General features: G+C 41.4%; 1 protein-coding gene across 3 annotated transcripts in view; it reads left to right on the top strand.

The window, feature by feature from the left end:
* The first annotated feature begins 307 nt into the window (after positions 1-307).
* Positions 308-20,632, top strand: part of LOC109031941 (uncharacterized) — a 73,411-nt gene continuing 53,086 nt past the window's right edge. For all 3 annotated transcript variants that reach the window (XM_072305262.1, XM_072305261.1, XM_019043802.2), the window contains exon 1: positions 308-744. The gene's annotated coding sequence lies outside the window, so the exon portion shown is untranslated. The remainder of the gene's footprint in view (positions 745-20,632) is intronic.

Raw genomic sequence — 20,632 nt, forward strand, 5'->3', positions numbered from 1 at the left:
AATTTCAGATTCAGATTTTACTTTTCAACAGCTGAAATCTCAAGAAATCCTCCAAGCTGTTTTTGCATGAGGCCCAAGTACTTTCAGGTGTGTAACTTTGCACGAAAAATGAAATCTTGAAACATATTCTGAGAAATTTTAGAAATTTCAGAAATTAAATATCCTTCTGGAAATTAAGTGCAATTTTTTTTTGGGGGGGGGGGGGGCTGTCTGGTGTATGTTAGTGCGTGTTACCTTCCCAGCCCCTGAAATCATGTCAAATATTTTACACTGCGTAATATTTATAAAATATTAAACGCAAATTTCCAATCTTCCGTGCTTCTCATTTCACTTGCGCAACCCTTAGTCATAGCGCATGCCTTCTGGCCGACAATTCGAAAAAACCGCGCAAAGAACATGCACCGTTTCCGCGCCGAATCTCACCGTTCAACAGCCCACGTTTGCGAAGGCGGGAAAATTCGCAAAATCCGTTAGTGTTTGTTTTCGTTTTCGCGGAATCGGGCCTTTCATCGCCTTTTCACTCTTTCGCGTCGCTGTGTTCAATCATTTTTAGTTGAATTATTATTCTCAGTAGCTTCAAACAAAAGCATTGCTTACAATCTAGTGTCATATAGTCAGTGTAAGTGTCAGATAGAATGTAAACCGGCTATCTGTGTGACGTGATAAAGTGCCCTTTGGATTACCACCCTCCATCACTTAGTTCCAGTATACCAGCTAGCAGTTTCTTCTCAGGCACATTATCAGGTGAATATTTAACATTCTAAACCTATCCAATAATCGATTTTTCACTAGATTTCCGTATGTCTAATCGAAAGCAGTTGAAATTGCGATTCTGGTACAGATTAATCATCCAGAATTCATTGTGGGTGTGTTCGGATCATGTGTTGGTTTGACTCAGCCAGCACTCAAAACTATCAGAGAGTATTTCCCCAGTAGAACCAGGTGATTGTAATATACAGTCAGTACTCTACTCGAGGGTTGTTGTCTATAATACAAGCACTCTCTTCAATTCAACTTTAGGGGGTAGTCCACGATTCTACCATGTGTGGTGTGCTCCCAATATACTTAAGTTAGGTTAGGTTCAAATTGAGACTAAAGTAAGTGTAACAATCATGTTCAAAACTATTTTCAACCTGAGTCGTTCACTCTCTTGGTGAAAGATTAGTAGATTTGAGGCTGAACTCAAACATCTGTATCAACCATCTTCTGTGAGATAACTCAATCACAATGTTATTTTGCGGGGCCACCTGTTGGTTCATTGGACAAGCAACGCTTTGTTGATTTAGGTGCATTGTTGAAGTAAACTTGTCCGATTCCGTTTGGTTCTTCTGTTTGCAAACGCAACCCACCAACTCCTGAGATCTATAAGCATTTTGTAGAAACGTTAGGCTTTCATATGTAGAGACTCAAGTCATCAAGTAATTCTGACGGAGTCCAACAACGCGGAACCTTTTGGAATCGGGTAATTCTGTCCCCGAACGGTCCCAAATAGTTTCCTTCGACATTGCAGCTTTGATTTGTCAGCCTTGAATAATCCATAACTTCAACGAAAGTGACATTTGACTGCTTCGTGTGAGAGAAGTTGGTCTGGAAAGAGGCACCGAAATTGACAGAAACGCTATAACGATATCAATCGGTTAGATTCATTCACCTGCTGTTGATAGCTAGTAATGCAATCAGAAACATCATAGTGAATTAGATAAACTACCAAAAACCCTCAAAAACATTTTTGGGATAAAATATCCGGTCGAGAAAATGGACCAGTTACATCTTAAGGTAACCAAAAACATGCCCTTTCACCTCTTCAAGAAGGTTGATAAAACTAACAAAGAGATGAGCAATAACATCCCTTGAATTCTCAGGGTCCACCAAGACCAAAAATGTTCCAAAACTTACGCCACAGTAAAAAAAAAAAGAAAAACAATTATTCCCTAGCAAAAACAAAATAAGGAAACCGAAAACCCGATTTTGAGGGTCATAGGTAACTAAATCTCTCGAATGACCTCGAGATCACAAAATCGGTGGAGGACGTGACTGAATTTTTCCCCTTCAATTATGGGTTCCGCAACAAGCGCAACTCGCGTGGTCCTTTCCATACACGAGCCTCACAGAACTGATTTCCTCTTGGGTAGTTACTAAAGAGAGTGGGAGCATTCGCTTTTTACTTGATAAATACGGGATGCAACAAGCGTGACTCTTGCGTTTGCAGAAACCTTATCAAGAAGAACGCGAGAGCCTCTACCGCGTCCGTCTTCGAACCGGATTACTCCAGAAACCACTCCATTTTCCCTTTATCTACTTTATATACATATTCAGTAAATCGACCCGCGGGAACAGCCTTCGTGACTGCGAGAGCTTCTGGGTCATTCCATGTCAACTCAACGAGGTTTTGAACCTTGACCTCTTGGATCATGTTCAAACTTGGGGTGCTGTAAGTTCCTAAAAAAATATTCTTTTGAAAAAAAAATATTCTCCAAATTTTAGGTCAATTGGGCGCTCCGTTAATTTTATACGGAATTTCAAAGTTTGCAAAAAATTGAGTTTTTTTATGACCAATATAACCAATACGACCAGGCTTAAAACTTTGAACGGCTGTTACTTTTCAACGGTTCATCGGAAAAACTTGAACTAGGTCTTGTTTTGAAGCTTTTTAGAGCTTCTTTTTTTCCGATGAATCGTTGAGAAGTAACAGCCGTTCAAAGTTTTATTGGTCATTAAAAGACTCAATTTTTTGTAAACTTTGAAATTCCATATAAAATTAACGGAGCGACGAAATGACCTAAAATTTGGAGAATATTTTTTTTCAATAGGAACTTACAGCACACCAAGTTTGAACATGATCCGAGAGGTCAAGGTTCAAAACCTCGTTGAGTTGACAAGGAATGACCCATCTGTCAATGTCTGAGCGTGGGGTAAAAATGCTGGGCAACACATCAGAACTCGGAAAAGACAAGAAGAGGCGAATATCCTATGGGAGAAAGGCACCAACCAACGTAAATTTATGTGGTAACCAGGGGTGCAGAAAATGCTCGATCACGCGCCCGGGTAGGCGCGTTACCCGTGGAATGACCCAGAAAATTGTGCAAATTTTGCTATAATTTTGAAGCTAAAACGTGCTAAAATTTTGAAGGGTCAAAAATGTGGCACGTTTTCGTATCAGTCCGCGTAAAAACACACGATACTAGCGCATTGCAGTGGACCCGAAAATGAAGGAAAATCTTAGCTTTCATCGTTGAGGTTGAATGCGGAAATCAAGCGCGCGACTATTCGGACTTGGAAGTAGGTATGTGATGTGGTATCACTGCAAAGTGAAGGAAAATCTTAAGTTTTCACCTAAATCAAAGTACTGACGTTCATAAATGCACTTCGACATTATTCTCTCGCATCGTTGAAACCGGAAGTCGAGCGGGCATCTATTCGGACTCCAGATTAGGCATGAGACGTGGTATTGTACGAAAATGAAGGAAAATCTTAACTTTCATCGTTTAATGCGGAAATTAAGCGCGCGTCTTTTTCGGACGCCGCTGTACGTAAATGATATGGTATCACAGAAAAATGAAGGAATATCCTAGCTCTTCACTTGTCTTGAATTTTTGACATGCGGAATCAAGCATGAATGCTATGAATGTAGGCATCATGCTCGCATTGTTAAATGCAAAAATCAAGCACGCACAATTCGAATTTCGGACTCCGCAGTGCGTAAGTGATGTGGTTTCGCCGGGAAGTGAAGGGAAATGTTAGCCTCCTCAAATTAATTACTGACGGAATAAATTGTTTAACAAACCTTTCTTATGTAAACTTCATCGGTGCGTCCTCCTGAACAACATACTACATGCCACAGTCGGGGAACCCTGGTAAAAATTGGCAGTAGAATCTGTGTTCCAAAATACCATAGACCTACAGCCGACTGTGAGATTTCCAATAGCTTCTATAGCCGGCAACACAATTTCTTATAGCCTTTTATAGCCGATGGCGATTAAGCAATAGCCTGACGATAAAGTGTATGCTAAATGTTACTAATTACGGATGCTAGGACTTAGTGAGTTTTTGGACTACCGCTCTCTTTTTGAGCCGTAGTATCTTGATTTATTTTGCGAGGAAGGCTCCGTACTTTTGAAGGATGCCTGCCATTCCTATTATGTTGGAGCGCCTTCAATTTCGTACGATACTGTGCAATACCTCTGGTGTGAAATAGTTGCTTCAAGCGCCGTGGTACGCTGCGGCGCGGCGCGGCGGGCGGGCAGCCAGCGCGAAACGCGCATTGGCGCCTACAAACCTAACAGGGATACTTCACGCATTGCGCAATGCGTGAAGTATCCCTGTTGGGTTTGTAGGCGCCAGTGCGCCGCCGCTCCGCTTTGTGTTAGGCTCTAATATTTAATCTCGTGGAGTCAGTGGTGTTCAACTCATGACTTTGAAATGTTTGCACATTCTGTATGGATTATTCTCGTTTTAATTGATGAAAACAAATATGTAGTAAAGGAAAATATAATGTGCGTTTTGTAAATATTATGGTGATTCCGTACAAACTTAAGGATTTACAAGCACACGAATTTCCACACAATTTCTTATAGCCTTTTACTGCCGATGGCGAAAAAACAACAGCCAGGCGATAAAGTGTAAAGCCCGGCGACAGGAACTATAGCCCGGCTGTTTAATTTTTTTATCGCTTCGTGTAGCCCGGCCGTATGATTTTTTCCACTTTCTACAGCCAGCTATATGATTTTCTATCGCCTTCTTCAGTCGGCTTTAAGTACTCCTATGGTATTTTGAAACGCAGCTCCTATCGCCAATTTTTACCCGGGAAAACCGGGAAATGTCAGTGAAAATCGGGGAATGCAGGGAAAATTTCCTAAATCACTTCTATTTGCTTCTAAAATGGGTTTGAAGTTTCGAACAAAATATTTTGCCCAAAAACTATTTTCAATTATGTCTTCTTAACCATCTGTCATGTCTTCAATTGTCAGGGAATTTCATTTTCCAAATTCTGTTGCAACATACTAAAAGTTCACTCCGGTCCGACCTCTGAACACCTCCCAAAATGCCTTAAATTCAAAATGGCAGTCATAGTTAGGCCTCTGGGATTTCGGTTCTTTAAAATGTGCATATAGTGTTACGCGGGGTATAATTTCGGATGTAATTCTGCTTGTAGATTTCTTATATGAAGTAACACCCCCCCCCCCCCCCCCCCGGTTGTTGTTAAGTAAATGCGGAAATCAAGCGTACGTAAAGAGCGGTTTGGAACAGCAAATATGTTGTGTTTGTTTTGAAGGGAACGATTTGTAACCATCTTGCATATCTTGAAATGTCACAGGGAATACTGCAAAAATTTGTCAGAAAATTCCATGTACCAATTTGTATTACAGCCCTAGAGGATCCTTAAAATCATTTCTCCGCGTGGAAATGATAGTCTTTAAAACCCTCTGTATAAAACTTCTATATGTCATGTTGTTTTTTTAAAATCACAAGATTTACGAGAGGCATTTAATTTTTAGGTACTTATCAAAGTAGAATTTTTTGGTGTCGGAAGTTTCGTTATTCGGGTGCAATTTCGGATTGAAGTCGGTGGTGTATGAAGTAGGAAAGGAATATCCTTGTGCTTTTTGCTAACCCTAACCTGGCAGACTTCGGTATTCTAGACCCCATTTGTAATTAGGAACTACTTACTATTTTTGGGTCGTCCGCAGAAGCATCTACGTCCTCATTGTTGTCAGAGAGTGCTGAAAATCAGCTTTTTAAGCGCGCCATATGCATGGCGATTTTTTAGAAGATTTTTTAGGGGCCAAATTGACTTTTTGCCTACATACCACGGCGCACCTAGTGAAAAGTCAGGAGCCGTTGCCGTGCATTGAAATTTAAAAATCAAATCGCCAAACAGAAAAATTAAGATTTTCCTTGGGGGGGGGGGGGGGGGGGCAATTTTTAGGGGCCACGTTGGCGCAGAGCCTTCATTTTTTAGGCGCCATGACCGATTTCTTAGGCGCATTTGGCGCGTTGGCGCCATGTGAGTGTTGAACACTGCATCGTGAAGTGCGCAAATGAAGCGCGCGACTTCTCGGACTCTGGAGCTACTGCCGTGCTATAAGGGAGAGAACGCCGCATGAGCCATTAAGCGTTGCCAAATTTCCTTCAATAAAAATCGAATTTACTGAGAAAATTGTGGATATTTTTTTTTCAATTTTTTAGACAATTTTATACACAATTTTACCTAAAATATCCCGGGATTTCGAGGAAAAATATGCACAACTTTTCTCAAAAATACACTTTATATTCGGGAAAAATTTGGCAACTCTCGAACGTCCATGCGGTGTTCTTCCTTAGCACGGCAGAGTAGACGTGTGATGAGGTTTTACGGAAAAGTGGAGGAAAAATCATATGTAGAATATCACCTCTTTGACAAAGCCCTAGCAGCTTTGAATAGTCAGAAAGTTCCCGTTTAAAAACCTTGAGGATCTGAGAGAATAGCATTTGAGTCTACTCCGTCGCCACATGGCCGCACATCACTTCTCACCGCTCGAGAATAAATTGTTGACATCAGTTTTAATCGCTGTCGCTCTGTTGGAACCAATAACGATGTCTTCCTGATTTCCCGCGCAAACCTGTTCCTGCGAAGCGCACGCACGGAGAACCCGGTGGTAGAACTCCTCAGCCGGCCGATTATTGAAATTGATAGACAGAGCTATAGACATAGAAGACATGGGGAGTAAAGAGCTATCCCATTGGTTAAAGTAGGTGGTTCCTGTAGATTAAGGGTGAAAAAGATGGACTACCTATTGGGAAAAAACGAGACATATGAGAAAGCCGTAAGTGCGCAATAAATGACGTAGTTTCAAGCAGGACAGCCGTAAGTGACATTATTCCTTCAGAGAGTCAATGAAAACCGTGCTTTCAAGTTAACTGCCGCTCTCTTATCCCAATTTCTAACTTGATAATGTGTTTGTTGTGTGTCCAAAATGCAACCGCGAAAACATGCAGAAGATGGCACTCATGACTGTCTTGCCTCCTAATACTAGCCTAGCATGAAAATGAAAAATACTCTTCAAATGTAATTGAAATGAAATCAGTGGACTTTTAATGATCCAAACTTTTTTAGGAGTCTTTCGGACGATTAGTGCGAATTTGACAGAGAACAGACGTTTCCCTCCATACAATTTTTTAGAAAGCATGCAGAAGATAGCACTTACAGCTGTCTTGCCTAACATTAGCCTAACATGAAAATGAGAAATACCCTTTTTGTGTAATGGAACTAAAATCAGTGGATTTTGAATAATCCAAACGATTTCTAGGAGTCTTTCGGACGCTTAGTGGGAATTTGTCAAAGAACGGAGGCTTGCGTCAATAAAATTGTCCGGTCAGACGCTTCTGAGCCCGTTTTCTCTTGAGTTGATTTCGTCGGCTACCTGACGTAATAGGGCGTAACTACATACTGGAATGAACCCTGTCTTCCATACATTTCAATGCTTTTTCGGGCTCATCTCGATGTGTAGTTACGCCCTTAGGCCTTGTCTCCACGGGACGTTTTCATAGGATTTTTCCCAAGTTCGAATAGCAGGAATGAAACTTCTGGGATTTTTCCCAGTTACCTACCGTCTCCACGGGACGAGGCTCATACGGTCCTGCGACTAGTTTGCGCGGGAGATAACTTAGTTAAAGTCGAGTATTTAGCCGGGATTAAAATAATAATTGCACTCAATTGACAATTAGACACATTATTTTAACTTAACAAACATGAAAAATGGAGTAATCAACAAAATATCGCACAATTCGTTTACACTTGTTCTTCTCTCAGTGGGTCCGAAGGGTAGAAGGACCATACTTGGTTACTGGGAAAAATATTGAACAACTCAATATTTTTCCCAACTTCGTAAGTGGGATTTTTCCCTGGGATAAATCCAGAGACAAGAGACCCTCCACTAGTATCTTGGCCATGGTGGAAGCTTTTACTTTCGGGACTTCAGCATTCTACTGTTGACTTACCTACATGGTTGATGTTCAACAACGTGTTGGCAGTTTCGTTTTGCAAACAAGCCGAAAATGGCCGACGTTTGGGAAAGTTGTTTGGCTCATGACGTCATCCGAAGCTCATCATCGACCATGTAGGTAAGTCAACAGCCGAAACTAGGGTGATGACTGTTGCTCCCTAATAATTGTCCATAAGGAATTGTTGAAACCCCGAAAGTAAAAGCTTCCACCTGTCGCGTCGCTAGGAGGCCAGTGGAGGGTCTCTTGTCTCTGGATAAATCTCGTGAAAAGGCCCGTGGAGACAAGGCCTTGTGTGAGCCGAGAGAGGATTTTTGGAGTTGCCGCTCTCTTGTCTATGACTGGAGAATCCTGGCGGTGGTGTCCGGAGCGGAGTTTGCTTATTATCCACGCGGATGCGGGACTCCAAGGTCCCGCGCTCGGGTGTCCGCGCGCCGCGCGTTTCCGCCATCGTCGACTCCCGCTCGACGCGACGCGCGACGCCCGCCCGCTTCCCGGTTCGCCGACCGCCGCGTCGCGCGCCGCACCGCCACACAGCGCGGCCCTCTCTGGACAAAAATCACAAATTCGGATTCTGGAGTGGATTCTGGATCAGCCAGCAGAGGAAAATCGGAATACAGTTTAATTTTGTACCAGAATAGCCAAAATCCATTTTAATTATGCAGTAACAAAAGGCAGGTCGCAGCAAAACGTAACAGTACTCAAAACTGTTTTTTGCGTGCATGTGACAAACCACTTCTATGGATATTGTACACTTTGAAACCAGTAGCCTTAGGAGCCTTAAGTTTTGCAATTCCTAACATAATTCATTTTAGAGTTCGATTACTCGTGTTTTTCGGTTTATTCCTTTGTTGTTCCATTCGCCGCTCCAAATTTAGTTAAAAATACGTGTGAGGTAGATATGCAAGGAAGAGACTAGGCTTTTTGAGAATCGTCAAAGAAAAGGAATTTTCAGGAAAGTAAGGAAAAAGCAAGGAATTTTAATGACAGGGTATCAGTAGATACTCGGCCTGTGTTCTGTTCCTCTCTCTTTGTGCTAAAGATGTGTCCAAATAAACTTGTCAATGCTCTGACTACGAACTGATTATTGACATTGATAGACAAAGGAGACAAAGGGGAAATAAAGCGATCCTAGTGTGGCGGAGTTGGATATGGTTGCAATGCCACAATGAACAAAGACAAGTAAAAGACAAAAAACGGTCACCTACGAGGGACCCTATAGTCTATTAGTCTAAAACCTTAGACTGAAATGATGTACCTTAGTCTAAAACTTCCTAAAACAACCTCCCGTTTCAACCAGTGGGATTGCTCTTTTTTTCCTTTATCTTCTTTGTCCATCAATTTCAATAATCAGCCCGCTAACCGTCGGGGTGAGCACTTAGCTAGTCGAGTCTTTGCGAATAAGGTCAGCGGGCCGATTATTGAAATTGATAGACAAAGCGATTGACAAAGAAGCCAAAAAGGAAATGGTGGGATCCTATTGGCGGAAGCGAGTGGTTGCAGTGAACAAAGGCGGCACGTTATAGACTAATTAACGTCAACTCGCGAGAGAATCTTCAGTTAGTCCATCATTTTCTCCCTTTGTCTATAGGAACCACCCGTTTCAAAAATAGGAGCGCTCTGTCCCCCCTAGGTCTTCTTTGTCTATCAATTACAGTAATCAGCCCGCTAGGTTGATTAACCAATTGCTCAACTCTTCGATCATCAACAGAGACAATATTGATGGCCAAAGTGCAAAACCACGTATCTCCATTGCGATGTTTTAAACATTTCCACTCCCATTTTATTTTTTTGAAGAGGAACGAACCAACTTCTTAGCTTGAAATTTATACACAGGGTGTCTACAAGTCCGGAATTGGTACTGATTTTTTAAGGGCCGTCCGGAAGTACTGGAAAAGAGCGGAATTCCGCAAGAAGGTCCGGAATTTTTATTTTTTGTCATTTTTGTCGCAATTTTGAGCGGAAAATTCAATCTTTTGAAATTTGCTGAATTTCGTCAATCGGAGGCACTGAAAGAGTACTGAATTTTTCCTTTGAGGAGGTGCTGAATTTCTCGGAAATGTACTGAAAAAGTACCGTAAAAGCACTGATTTTTGGCCAGCTTGCTTTAGTAGACACCCAGATACAGGAACATTCTGCTAACAGGGAAGAAAAATCAAGTCCGTTTCCAAGGAAAATTACCTTCACTAGTTTTTCCAAGAATGAATGAATAGTTTGACAGGAAGTCCGCAACGTTGCAAACGGAGATGCACATTAGTTATCGATGTACGTAAGATAGCCTACACTGCTGTCTTGCCGTCATTAAGCTCTTTGCGCAAAAAATTCTTAAATGCAAAACTTAAAATTTAAAGGCGGAGGGGGGAAGTGGGGGATCACCACTTTTCCAGAGAATTCGTATTTTACGCGAGGAAATTTGGCAACGTCAGGATGCGCGCACGGCTCTTCCTGAGAATGACGGAACTATGCCCCTTGCATTCAATACTGCCGTGCTAAGGAAGAACGCCGTTTGAACATCACGAGTTGCTAAATTGTCTTCGCTAAAATGTTCATTTTAGAGGCAAGTTATGGATATTTTCTTTGAAATTTTCTGAAACTTTCAGTGAAATTGCGAACATAATAATATGAGAAATTGGAAGAAAAATATCCGTATGGTTGTCAGGAAAATTCGTGTTTTATGAAAGGATATTTGGCAACGCCGGAAGGTTCATACGGCGTTTTTTCCCTAGCACGCGAATACTCCTCAGTGGCGAGGCGTTAATGATCGATCAATTATTGATAAATGGACCACTAGACTAGGTACGAATTTCAGCATTCTGATACATGTTTCTCAACCAAAATTTCACGTAAAATGCGATGCGCATAGCAAAAGTTACCGAAATCAACTCCTTACGAAGATATTTAATGATTCATGATGCGTGAATTCAAACCGCCCGCTCATGAAAACTCAATGCTCTACGTGTTTCACATCGCGCGCTAAACTTTCATCATGATAGTCTCTGCAATATAAAAATCTGGAAACCTCAATCTTGACGGTTTGGCTCAGCTATAGCAAATTTCTTGTGGTTTTAACAACATATAATGGGAAATGAACATTGCTCGATGGAGAAGCTTGCTGAAACCGTTGTAGTGCGCGATTTGACTCGAGTAGAGCTTTGAGTTTCTTGTGAGCGGGCAGTTCAAATTCCTCGTAACCAATGTGAAATAAAAACGTTGAAATCTTCGTTAGGAGTTAGTTTCAGTAATATTCGTTGCGCTAATCGTGTTCTACGTGAAATTCTGGTTAAGAAACATGTATCAGATTGCTTAAATTCGTACCTTGTCTAGTGGTCCATTTCTCGATTGAAGCTATGCTAAAGAATCGAGTATTTAGGTGTTCGTTGCGAACGCTCTGTCTATCGATCCTTTTCCATGGGTTTAAATGGCAGATCCATCGATTTATCGCAGAACACGCCACGCAACTGATACCTATTCTTGGCACGTGGAGCCGCGGTTTTGCGACCACCGTGCGGCGACGCGTCGGTGTCGACGTCCGTGTCGCGTCGCGACGTCTCGCAGGCTAGGAAACGACGCTCGTTGCGTCATCGCTCCGGCCGTCGCGGCGCCGCTCTCGCCGTCCCGACGCCGGGTCCACCTCCGCAGGGGGAGGCGCCGCGGTTGCAGGGCTACAAATCACCACCGCGGAATCCAGTGGCGATTTTGCGAATTGGCAACACTGTTCATACTCCATTTAAGGTGAATCAGGCTTGGAACTTCGCGATTTCGCCACCACGTCGCGCTGCTCAGAATAGCCGCATATATTTGCCATAATAATAAAAACCGTATCACTTATTCAAGATTGGGGATCCAAGGGATATAGCAACATACTTGAGGAACACTCAGTAATAAAATCTTCTCAAAATTCCCAAAAATAAAGTCGTAACTACGGCGGAAAGTAATTCCCATTGCTGCAATGGGAGAGAGAGAGAGACAGAACATGAGGGATTCGGTTGCGCGCTCGGCCGCCACCTCTGAGCTGAAAGTTTCAGCCGTACTTTCTCTGTGCTTGTAATTCTAATTGCGAATATTTTTGGCTAAAAAATCAAGCAAAAAATAATCTATATCTTGTGGATCTGCTTTTTGTAATTTGAGGAATATTATTTCAGGAATCGTCGAAGGAAAGTGAAATTCTCAGTGGCGACTGGTGGCGCTATCTCTAATCTTGAATTATCCCTAATCGAACCCTAGATTCACCTTAAATCCATTTGAAATATCCATTCCATCGATATGGAGGCAAGCTGACCTGCTTAGCATCGATTTTCATCATCAGCGGGAAAACATACTTTTGAGTGCACAAATTTTCGAAGAGTTATTTATTTCGTTGTCTGTTAATCCCCGCTCGCAGTGAATCATTTTAAACTCCTCTCTACACTTTTGATCAGGAGTGGTGATGCGTGAATAGTCGATCGTCGATTTTTCCCTATCTGAAGCTATCGATTAAAGAATCGATATTTACGGTGTTTGTTGCGGACGCTCTGTTTATCGATCCTTTTCTATAGGTTTAAATGGCAGACCAATCGAGTTATATGTAAGCACGCCATGCCAGTGGTTGTGATTCCAGCTATATTTTGACTAAATTTTGCAATAAAAGATCACTATATCTGGTCAATCCATAAATGCACCCATTTGCACAGGGAAACTAATGATACGTATGTTATCTCTAAAATGAGCCAGAAATAGTACGGAGTTCTTTAATCCATTTGTCTTTTCAGACTTCTAGATTATTGAAAGGGCACTCCGGTCTTAACAGCTTTTTCCCCCTTCAATTTCTATTGACTTGAAACTTATGCTTTAGATAGGTACATGTGAAACTAAAATTTCCCCAAATGTTCGTCAAGCGGGTTGCATATTCTGCCCCTTAATACACGATTAAGTAAATTTGAAGAGGCATCTTGTGGCAACCATTTCTTGGTCTGAGAGTGAGCCAGAGACCTGCGATTTGTTTTAAGGTACATCAAGATATGCTACTAATTATCTAACAGAGCCGGATTTATACATTTTTGACTAAAAGTTTTTTTTTTTTTTTTAAACATGAATTTTTTCCAAATTTGTTATGGTTTTTGTTAAAATATTAACTGATCAATGAAGAAAATAATATTTCGGCTCTGTTAGATAATAGAGCATACATTTCCTGTCATTTTAAAAATAATCGCAGTCTCTAGCTCAATTAGGGCCTGCATAAAGGTTGTGCCATGAGATGGAAAAACATGCGGAAAACTGATTTTTCAGAAGAGCAATATTAGTAAATGTAGGTGAAAAAGTTCAAGATGCATGTAGTGCAGCTCTTTGCAAGGGATCGTCTCTTTTATCGAATTTTCTCAGGCTCTTGTGATCATGATAATTACATAGTGGATACGCCATCTTCTTTAGCCGACTCTCCTCTATAAAAGCAGTGAAAAAAAAAATGAAAAAGAGGGACCATTCTTAGACTGGAGTACCCCCTTAACAATAAATAAGTAAATAAATAAATAAATGGATAAATAAATAAATAAATAAATAGATAAATGGATAGAATAAATAAATGATTAAGTAAATAAAAACTAGTCGGTGTAATTCTCAAAAAACTTCCGTGGTTTTTCTACTCTGTGAGCCGAACGTTCTGTATAAATTTCAAGCTGTAAGTTCCTTCCTCGAAAAATAAAATAGGAGCGGAAATTTTGAAAACTCGCAATGGAGCTACGCGAGGGCTACTCGAGAAGTAGCCCTTCCTTTGCGCGCTTCCAGAAACGTCTTCGTCATTCTTTCTTCTTCTTTGCTATAGTCCTTGTGCAGCCGTATATTTTTCGTCTAACACAAGAACATGCCTCCGTCGTCGGGTTAGGAGTAGGTTCGTTTTAAGTTGAAAGTATTCATTTCTTGAAGGTATTTATTTTCCTTTTTATTTTAAATACGCTTTATCTATATCTTATTTTGATTTGAAGTTTTCTTCTCTGTTTTCTGTTATGTCCCAGTTTGAAGTAAATCTTGGATTTTTCCAAAATGGTACTGTCATTGGTAGTGATTGGGTGATTTGAATCAAACGGTACACTGATTGATAACGCGACTGAATCCGCCAGAGGGGCCCCCTGAAGACATCGAACTCCATCGTCGACAGAATTATAAATTACCACATCGAGTATATAAAAACAAAGGCACTTGCCTCGTGCACGGGATCTGCAAGGAGCAGCTGTCCTATTTGAGAGAGGCATTCCCTTATTGTTTTCCAGAAGAAGATCAGTCTAATTGATTTTAAGGAACATCAAACCATTTCTATGACGCTGCAAGCACCAGCGGTCACTGTTCTAACCATTTTGGGGAAAATGTATGGGTACAGAACTGTTGCTTGCACCGCCCCACACCGCGAACACACAACACAACACAAGTTTGGTCCTGGACGCTGAATAAAGATTAATATAGCCATAATGCTGTTGGTTTGACACCCAGTTTCAGATTTGTTTTCTTCTCTTCACCTGAATGAGCCAAACGATTATTTCTTCAAGAATTTTCGATGTTCTATGTAAGGAAGTTTAATGAAAATGTATACCGTGTATGTCAATTTTGTGAATACTCCCTCATTCCTCCTGTATATACCTATCAGTAAATAATTTTTTTTCTATCCAAAAAATGAATTTTCCGTGTAATTCCGTTTCTCATCATTTGTCTGCAGGGGGTCGTTTCGATTCTTATTTAACAAAATCTTGGACAGCTGTCAGATTTTTACCTTTCTTCCTTTCATACTGAAGCAGTCTATTCGCCGTGAAATCGTCTCAAAATTATTATTGTGTTTTTCTCAAAGTAGCGATTTGTAGTTTTCCAAAGGTAAAATGCTCCTCAAGAGTCTCTTTTGGACTCCTTGGTTGCTTTTAGTGTCAAATCATGTAGAATTAACTCCGCCGATTGTAGTTTAGTCATTCTGTCTCCGGAATCCGAGGCTGAACTTGCTTAAATTGCCACCTCAAAGAGTCTCCCCCCTTTTTTTTCCATTTTTCTTTTTTTCTTTGCAATCATTTTTTGAAGTTCCGGATTCCATTTCACCAAAATTCTCAGTAGATCCGCCTTCGATCCTCAAAGTTACTTTCTCCTTATTCGAACTGAATTTTGCAATTGGGAGCTACTGTTTTCCTATGGAGTTTGCTATGTCATGCCAGAGCGACAGTTGCATGATCTTAGCAACGCCCGATGACGCCTACAAGGTTTTGAATTACCACTCTTCATATGTTGTTTCTGAAATGATATATTATATGAAACTATATAATAAGTGTGTCTGATGGCTCAGATGCTCAGATGAGGTAGTTAAAGTTAGACTTTTTAACCGTATCTGAGAATCGGTTATATCTCTTTACTTCGAGAAGTTCGGAAATTTAAACTCCTGCGGGCCGATTATTGAAATTGATAGACAAAGCTATAGACAAAGAAGACATAGGGGGTATAAAGCAATCCTATTGGTTGAAATGGGTGGTTCTCATAGACTAAGGGGGAAAATGATAGACTAACTGTCGGGTCTCTCGTGGGTTGCCGTTAGTTAGTCTATTACCTACCTCCTTTGTCCATTGCAACCACCCGCTTCCACCAATAGGATCCCTCCAAATCCTTTTTGTCTTCTTTGTCTATTGCTTTGTCTACCAATTTCAATAATCAGCCCGCTGTAGTGGCGAGGCGTGAATGATCGATCATCGATATTCCCCCACTTGAAGCTGTGGTAAAGAATCGATTATTGTGTTCGTCGCGAACACCCTGTTTATTGATCCTTTTCCACAGGTTAAAATGGACGAGGTATTAACAAGTATTTTCTTAAAATCTCGTCACCTTCCAGGCAAAGTATCACAAGCGCCATGCGACGTTTAAAAATTTCCGCCGCCATTTTATTTTTTTACTGAGAAATTGTTGGTTGAATCTGTTTGGAAATTTCACCAAATTTTATCGGCAGCACAAAGAAAATTCAGTGAAATTTTCGGACAGCTTCGTTGAACAATTTCTCTGCAAAAAAACTAAAATGGCGGCGGAAATTTTTGAACGTCGCATGGCGCTTGTGATACTTTGCCTGGAAGGTGACGATCTGACGTCATGATGCTCAAAGAAACAATCAAGAACACTGTGAATTCCTGTAGCCGAGTTCACGCCATCAATATTCTGGTCATTATTTCAAGGGCATGCAGTATTACAATCTACAAACTGTTTTGTGGGCCACCAAAGATTAATAAAACTGGTGTAATGTGACGTCATTGTCGGTTTTGTAAACTGCATGACCTTGAGATATTAACCAAAATATTGATAAGTGATCACGGCTCATGTTGGTCAGCATAGTTGAAGGAATATAGAAACGGACCGCCTCCACTGCAGCAATGCATTGTGAGGGAAAACTTGTGAAGCTCTCGTACACTGTCAATTACGGACAAACTGAGGTGTCATCAATGACCCGAAATCACATCAATGGCCAATCCGGTGGGCTTCATGTGTCATCAATGACATCTCAGTTTGTTCATACTGTAGACGCACATGCTAACAAAATCAAGAGTTTCTCATCAATTTAAAGACGGGCCATTGGATTACATTTTGCATTAAGGAACCACTATCTCTGCGGCTATTTCATAAAAGTACTTTTCTACGTAGGGAAACCAATAGAATTTATGTTGTTTCTAAAATAATCCAGAAATTCTGGTTTGTATTGCAAAATGATGTGGTCCAATCGCTCCTCCTTGCCGGAGAAAGTCGGTGGCCGCGGAAGTTCATTTTGACTGGGAGCAACTATTTGAAGTAAGTCCAAGGAGGTCAAATTGCATACTCAACAAGATGAAGGAGCTCAGAATGATTGCGATGATCGGCAGCCGAGTAGTCTAAGTGAGGGAGGCTCACGGCTTGTCCCTCTAACCTTGGTCGAAAGTCCAATACTATCTCGATTCTCGATACATTATTTTAGTTCCATGACGTCGGCATTGCATACCCGACAAAAAGAAGGAACTTTTAGAGATTGTGGTGATCTGTGGCTTGGCAGCCAGATTTATGGTTCTCAAAAACGTATCCCAACTATGCGCAACGGAAATTCTCATGAGTAAACAGGTGTCGGTATAATCATTCAGCTCTAACGCTTTTTCGAACGTGCATACTTTCGGAGACTTAAACGCAGAGTAAGGAAAGTAGATAAATGCGCATTTATGCAGATCCAAGGGGGAGGAACGCTCCCCCCCCCCCCCCCTCTTCGTTTGCCCTAGAAAAGGGAAGAAGAAAATTAGGAAAAGAGGAAAACAGGAACGGAGGTTAGAAGAAGGAAAAACGCTTATATTTGATAACAAATATGACAAGATCGACTGTAACTGCGTAGTCAGGGTTTTTACAAGTCCGGAATTTCCCAGAAAGTCTGACAATAGTACCGGTTTTTGTAAGGGCGGTCCGGAAGTACTGAAAATGTGCCGAAATTCCGCAAAAAGGTCCGGAATTTTTTTAATTTTTTGTCATTTTTGCCGCAGTTTCAACTTTTTGAAATTTTTCGAATTTCGTCAAATGGAGGTACTAGAAAAGTACGGAATTTTTCTGTTGGAGGAGGTACTGAATTTCTTGAGAATGTACTGAAAAATTACTGTAAAAGTACTTATTTTTGACCAGCCTGTTTTAGTAGACACCCTGATAGCAATGCTTTACAATTCCAAAATTTATTACGACCTCTGCCCCCTCCCCAATGACTGGTGTTCAGGAAAAAACCCGCCCCTCCCGAACGAGGTGCCTGCACTGAAAAAAAGTTCTGTTGTCACAAACCAGAATTTCTGGTTGTATTTCGCAACCAGATTTTCCGGTTGATTCAACTAGAATTACAGTTGACTCAACCAGACGTCTGGTTGACTCTACCAAATTCTGGTCGAGTCAACTGTAATTCTGGTTAAATCAACCGGAAAATCTGGTTGCGAAATACAACCAGAAATTCTGGTTTGTGACAACAGAACTTTTTTTCAGTGTGGAGCCGCCTACGTAAATGCGCAAAAACATCGTCGGCAGTCTTTCCAGGCACAATATATGGTAGCATTTGTCACGGGAAAACCCTTTTTCATCAATCCTTTCTGCTCCTCCCATCCCCGCCCAAAAACTTCCTTCCTCTCGTTTGTAGAACAGTGAAACGGGAACATATTTAAATAATTTTACAATTCAATGCAATGAAAAAAATAATTTTTCACCGGTTAACCCAACTGCGTAACACTACAGCCTGTTTTCTCCAAATTTTGTTTCGCCCCTCTTTTCCTCCACACCCGGCTTCTTATGCTGCCGTGCTAAGGAAGAACGCCGTATGAACATTCAAGAGTTGCCAAATTTCCTTGGATAAAATGTTTATTTTTGAGGAAACTTATGAGTATTTTTTCTTGAATTTTTCAGACACTTTAGATCTAATTACAAACAAAATTATCTGAGAAATTGGCAGAAAAATATCCATAAATTTTCCTGAAAATCAGTGATTGATTTGTTAGGGGAAATTTGGCAACGCCTGAAGGCTCATACGGCGTTTTTTCCTCAGCACGGCAGTATAGGGAAACAGGGTTCTAAAGTAATTTGGAGCAAATAGGCCGTACGCGTAATCAATTCTACGTAACTTTTCGCGTAGAATCCAAATCTGAAGTCAAAACATACCCTTGCTGTTTGAAATTTTCGATTTACGGCCCTCCAAAGTTCCAAAATTTTCGGGGGACGTGGCCCCATGATTTTGGACCAACAAGAGTCATGTGGCACATCGGTAAAAAGGTATTGACCTCTTCTCTCAAGAGACTTTTAGATTATGAAAATCGGATGATTTGAACGCCTACATTCTTTAATTAAAATTTGCCCCAAAATGTCCCGTAGCTCCAAAAATAGGAGTTGCAGGCAACTGAGCCAAAAATTGTAGTTCCCTAATCGCAAAATGTGGTCCAATAATTGGACTGCATTTTGCAATTTGGACCTATAAATTCTGGCTCATCTGAAAAAACACTTATGTGCATGGGGAAACTAATTGCAAATCCGTTGTTTTTAAACTGGGCCGGAATTTATACTTCCAAATTGCAAAATGTAGTCCAATTGAGGGTCTCTCTTTGTCTCTGTTCGAAAAGAAAAGTTAAGTGTTTCCCTCCGAAATTTTCCAATGCCTCAGATTATACCGCGACCAAGATTCCTCTAAAATCGGTAGAACGTGCTTAGTTTTTCCAAAAAAATCCATGAAATTTGGCAACGTTCGGACGCTCATACGTTGTTTTTCCGCGGGCAGCTCAGCTCGGAGGATGAGCACGATGACCGAGCAACCGGTGCTTCGGTTTGGTTCAGTGGCGTGGCGTGCTTTGCGATACATCGATTGATTCGCCATTCAAACCTATGAAAAAAGATCGATTGTCAGGGCGTTCGCAGCGAACACCTTAGTAATCGATTCTTTACTATAGCTTCAAATGGCGATATATCGATAATCGATCCTTCACGCCACGCCACTGGTTTGGTTTCGGACCGGCGAGGAATCCTAATTCGTACCCTTGGTCAATGTCAAAACGTGCCCCCTCCCACCCCCCTGACGTACCCTTCTCCCCCTGATGGAGAACTCACGGGAATCCGGCCGGCGCACAGTGGATCGAATCAATAAGCGAGGTCGGACAAAATTTGGAAACTTCTAACGTTTTTAACTCCGTTAAATCAAAACTTTGAGATTTTGAAAAATGGTTGCATTGGTTTCCTCGTGAAATTTTGTCTCACGGGCACCCCTCAAAATTTAAAATGTGACGAATTAAACATCAAAATTTGCAGTTACAGCTAAAAAATTCAAGTGCGACCTCTCTAATTGATTCGATCCACTGTGCGGCGTTTACGGGCCCAGTCGTGGCCCGTGGTTTTTCCTTTCTCGGTGACCTTCACCGCTCGCGTATGTCGATGGCTGCAGTGCAAAACCACGTTCCTCCATCGCTGTGTTTCGCAGTAACCGCTCCTATTTTATTTTTTCGAAGAGAAACAGGTCAATTTTATGACTTGAAATGTTTACCGAATATTCTGCGGATGAAGAAGAAAAATAATCGAGGCTGTTTTCGAGGAATCACGTTGACTAGTCTTCCAAGGATTCAATACAGTATGACCAGGGTGTCTACCGGTCTCCAAATGTCCCCGATTATTCCCGATTTTGGAAGGGTGTCCCCGACATCCCCGAAAGTCCCCAATTTTCTTGTCCAGGTCCCCGACCAATGACGAAAATCGTCCTAAACACCGGCATTTTCAAATTTTCCTGCCAGCCGCGGCGGCACGGTATAACCAGGAGTAAAAAATCTGAAGCGTTGCTCGGTTTTTCGTATGTTTTCTGTCTTTGATGTCACTCTGTGTGATTTTGTGATACTTTTTTTGTGTCAGGTCAACCTACAGGACTTGGTTGCTCAACGCTCTTTTGTGTGAAATCGACCCAAACCGTGGGATCATGAAAAAAATGTTCTGCCGAACTTATGTACCCTTATTTCCTCCCCATGCTCGACTTGTAACGTCACGTGGCTAGCGCATTGGGCTATCGCCGATGTGACCAAGGTTTGATTCCGGAGGCTGGCAACTAATTTTTAACACGTCGCAGATTTACAACACAAAGATTCGGTCCATTTGACACAGGGAAAACTAACACACACAAAAATCAACCAACAGTTCTTGTTACCTCGTGTTTTAT

This window comes from Bemisia tabaci, chromosome 10 (genome assembly GCF_918797505.1).
Source record: "Bemisia tabaci chromosome 10, PGI_BMITA_v3".
NCBI classification, from domain to species: Eukaryota; Metazoa; Arthropoda; class Insecta; order Hemiptera; family Aleyrodidae; genus Bemisia; species Bemisia tabaci.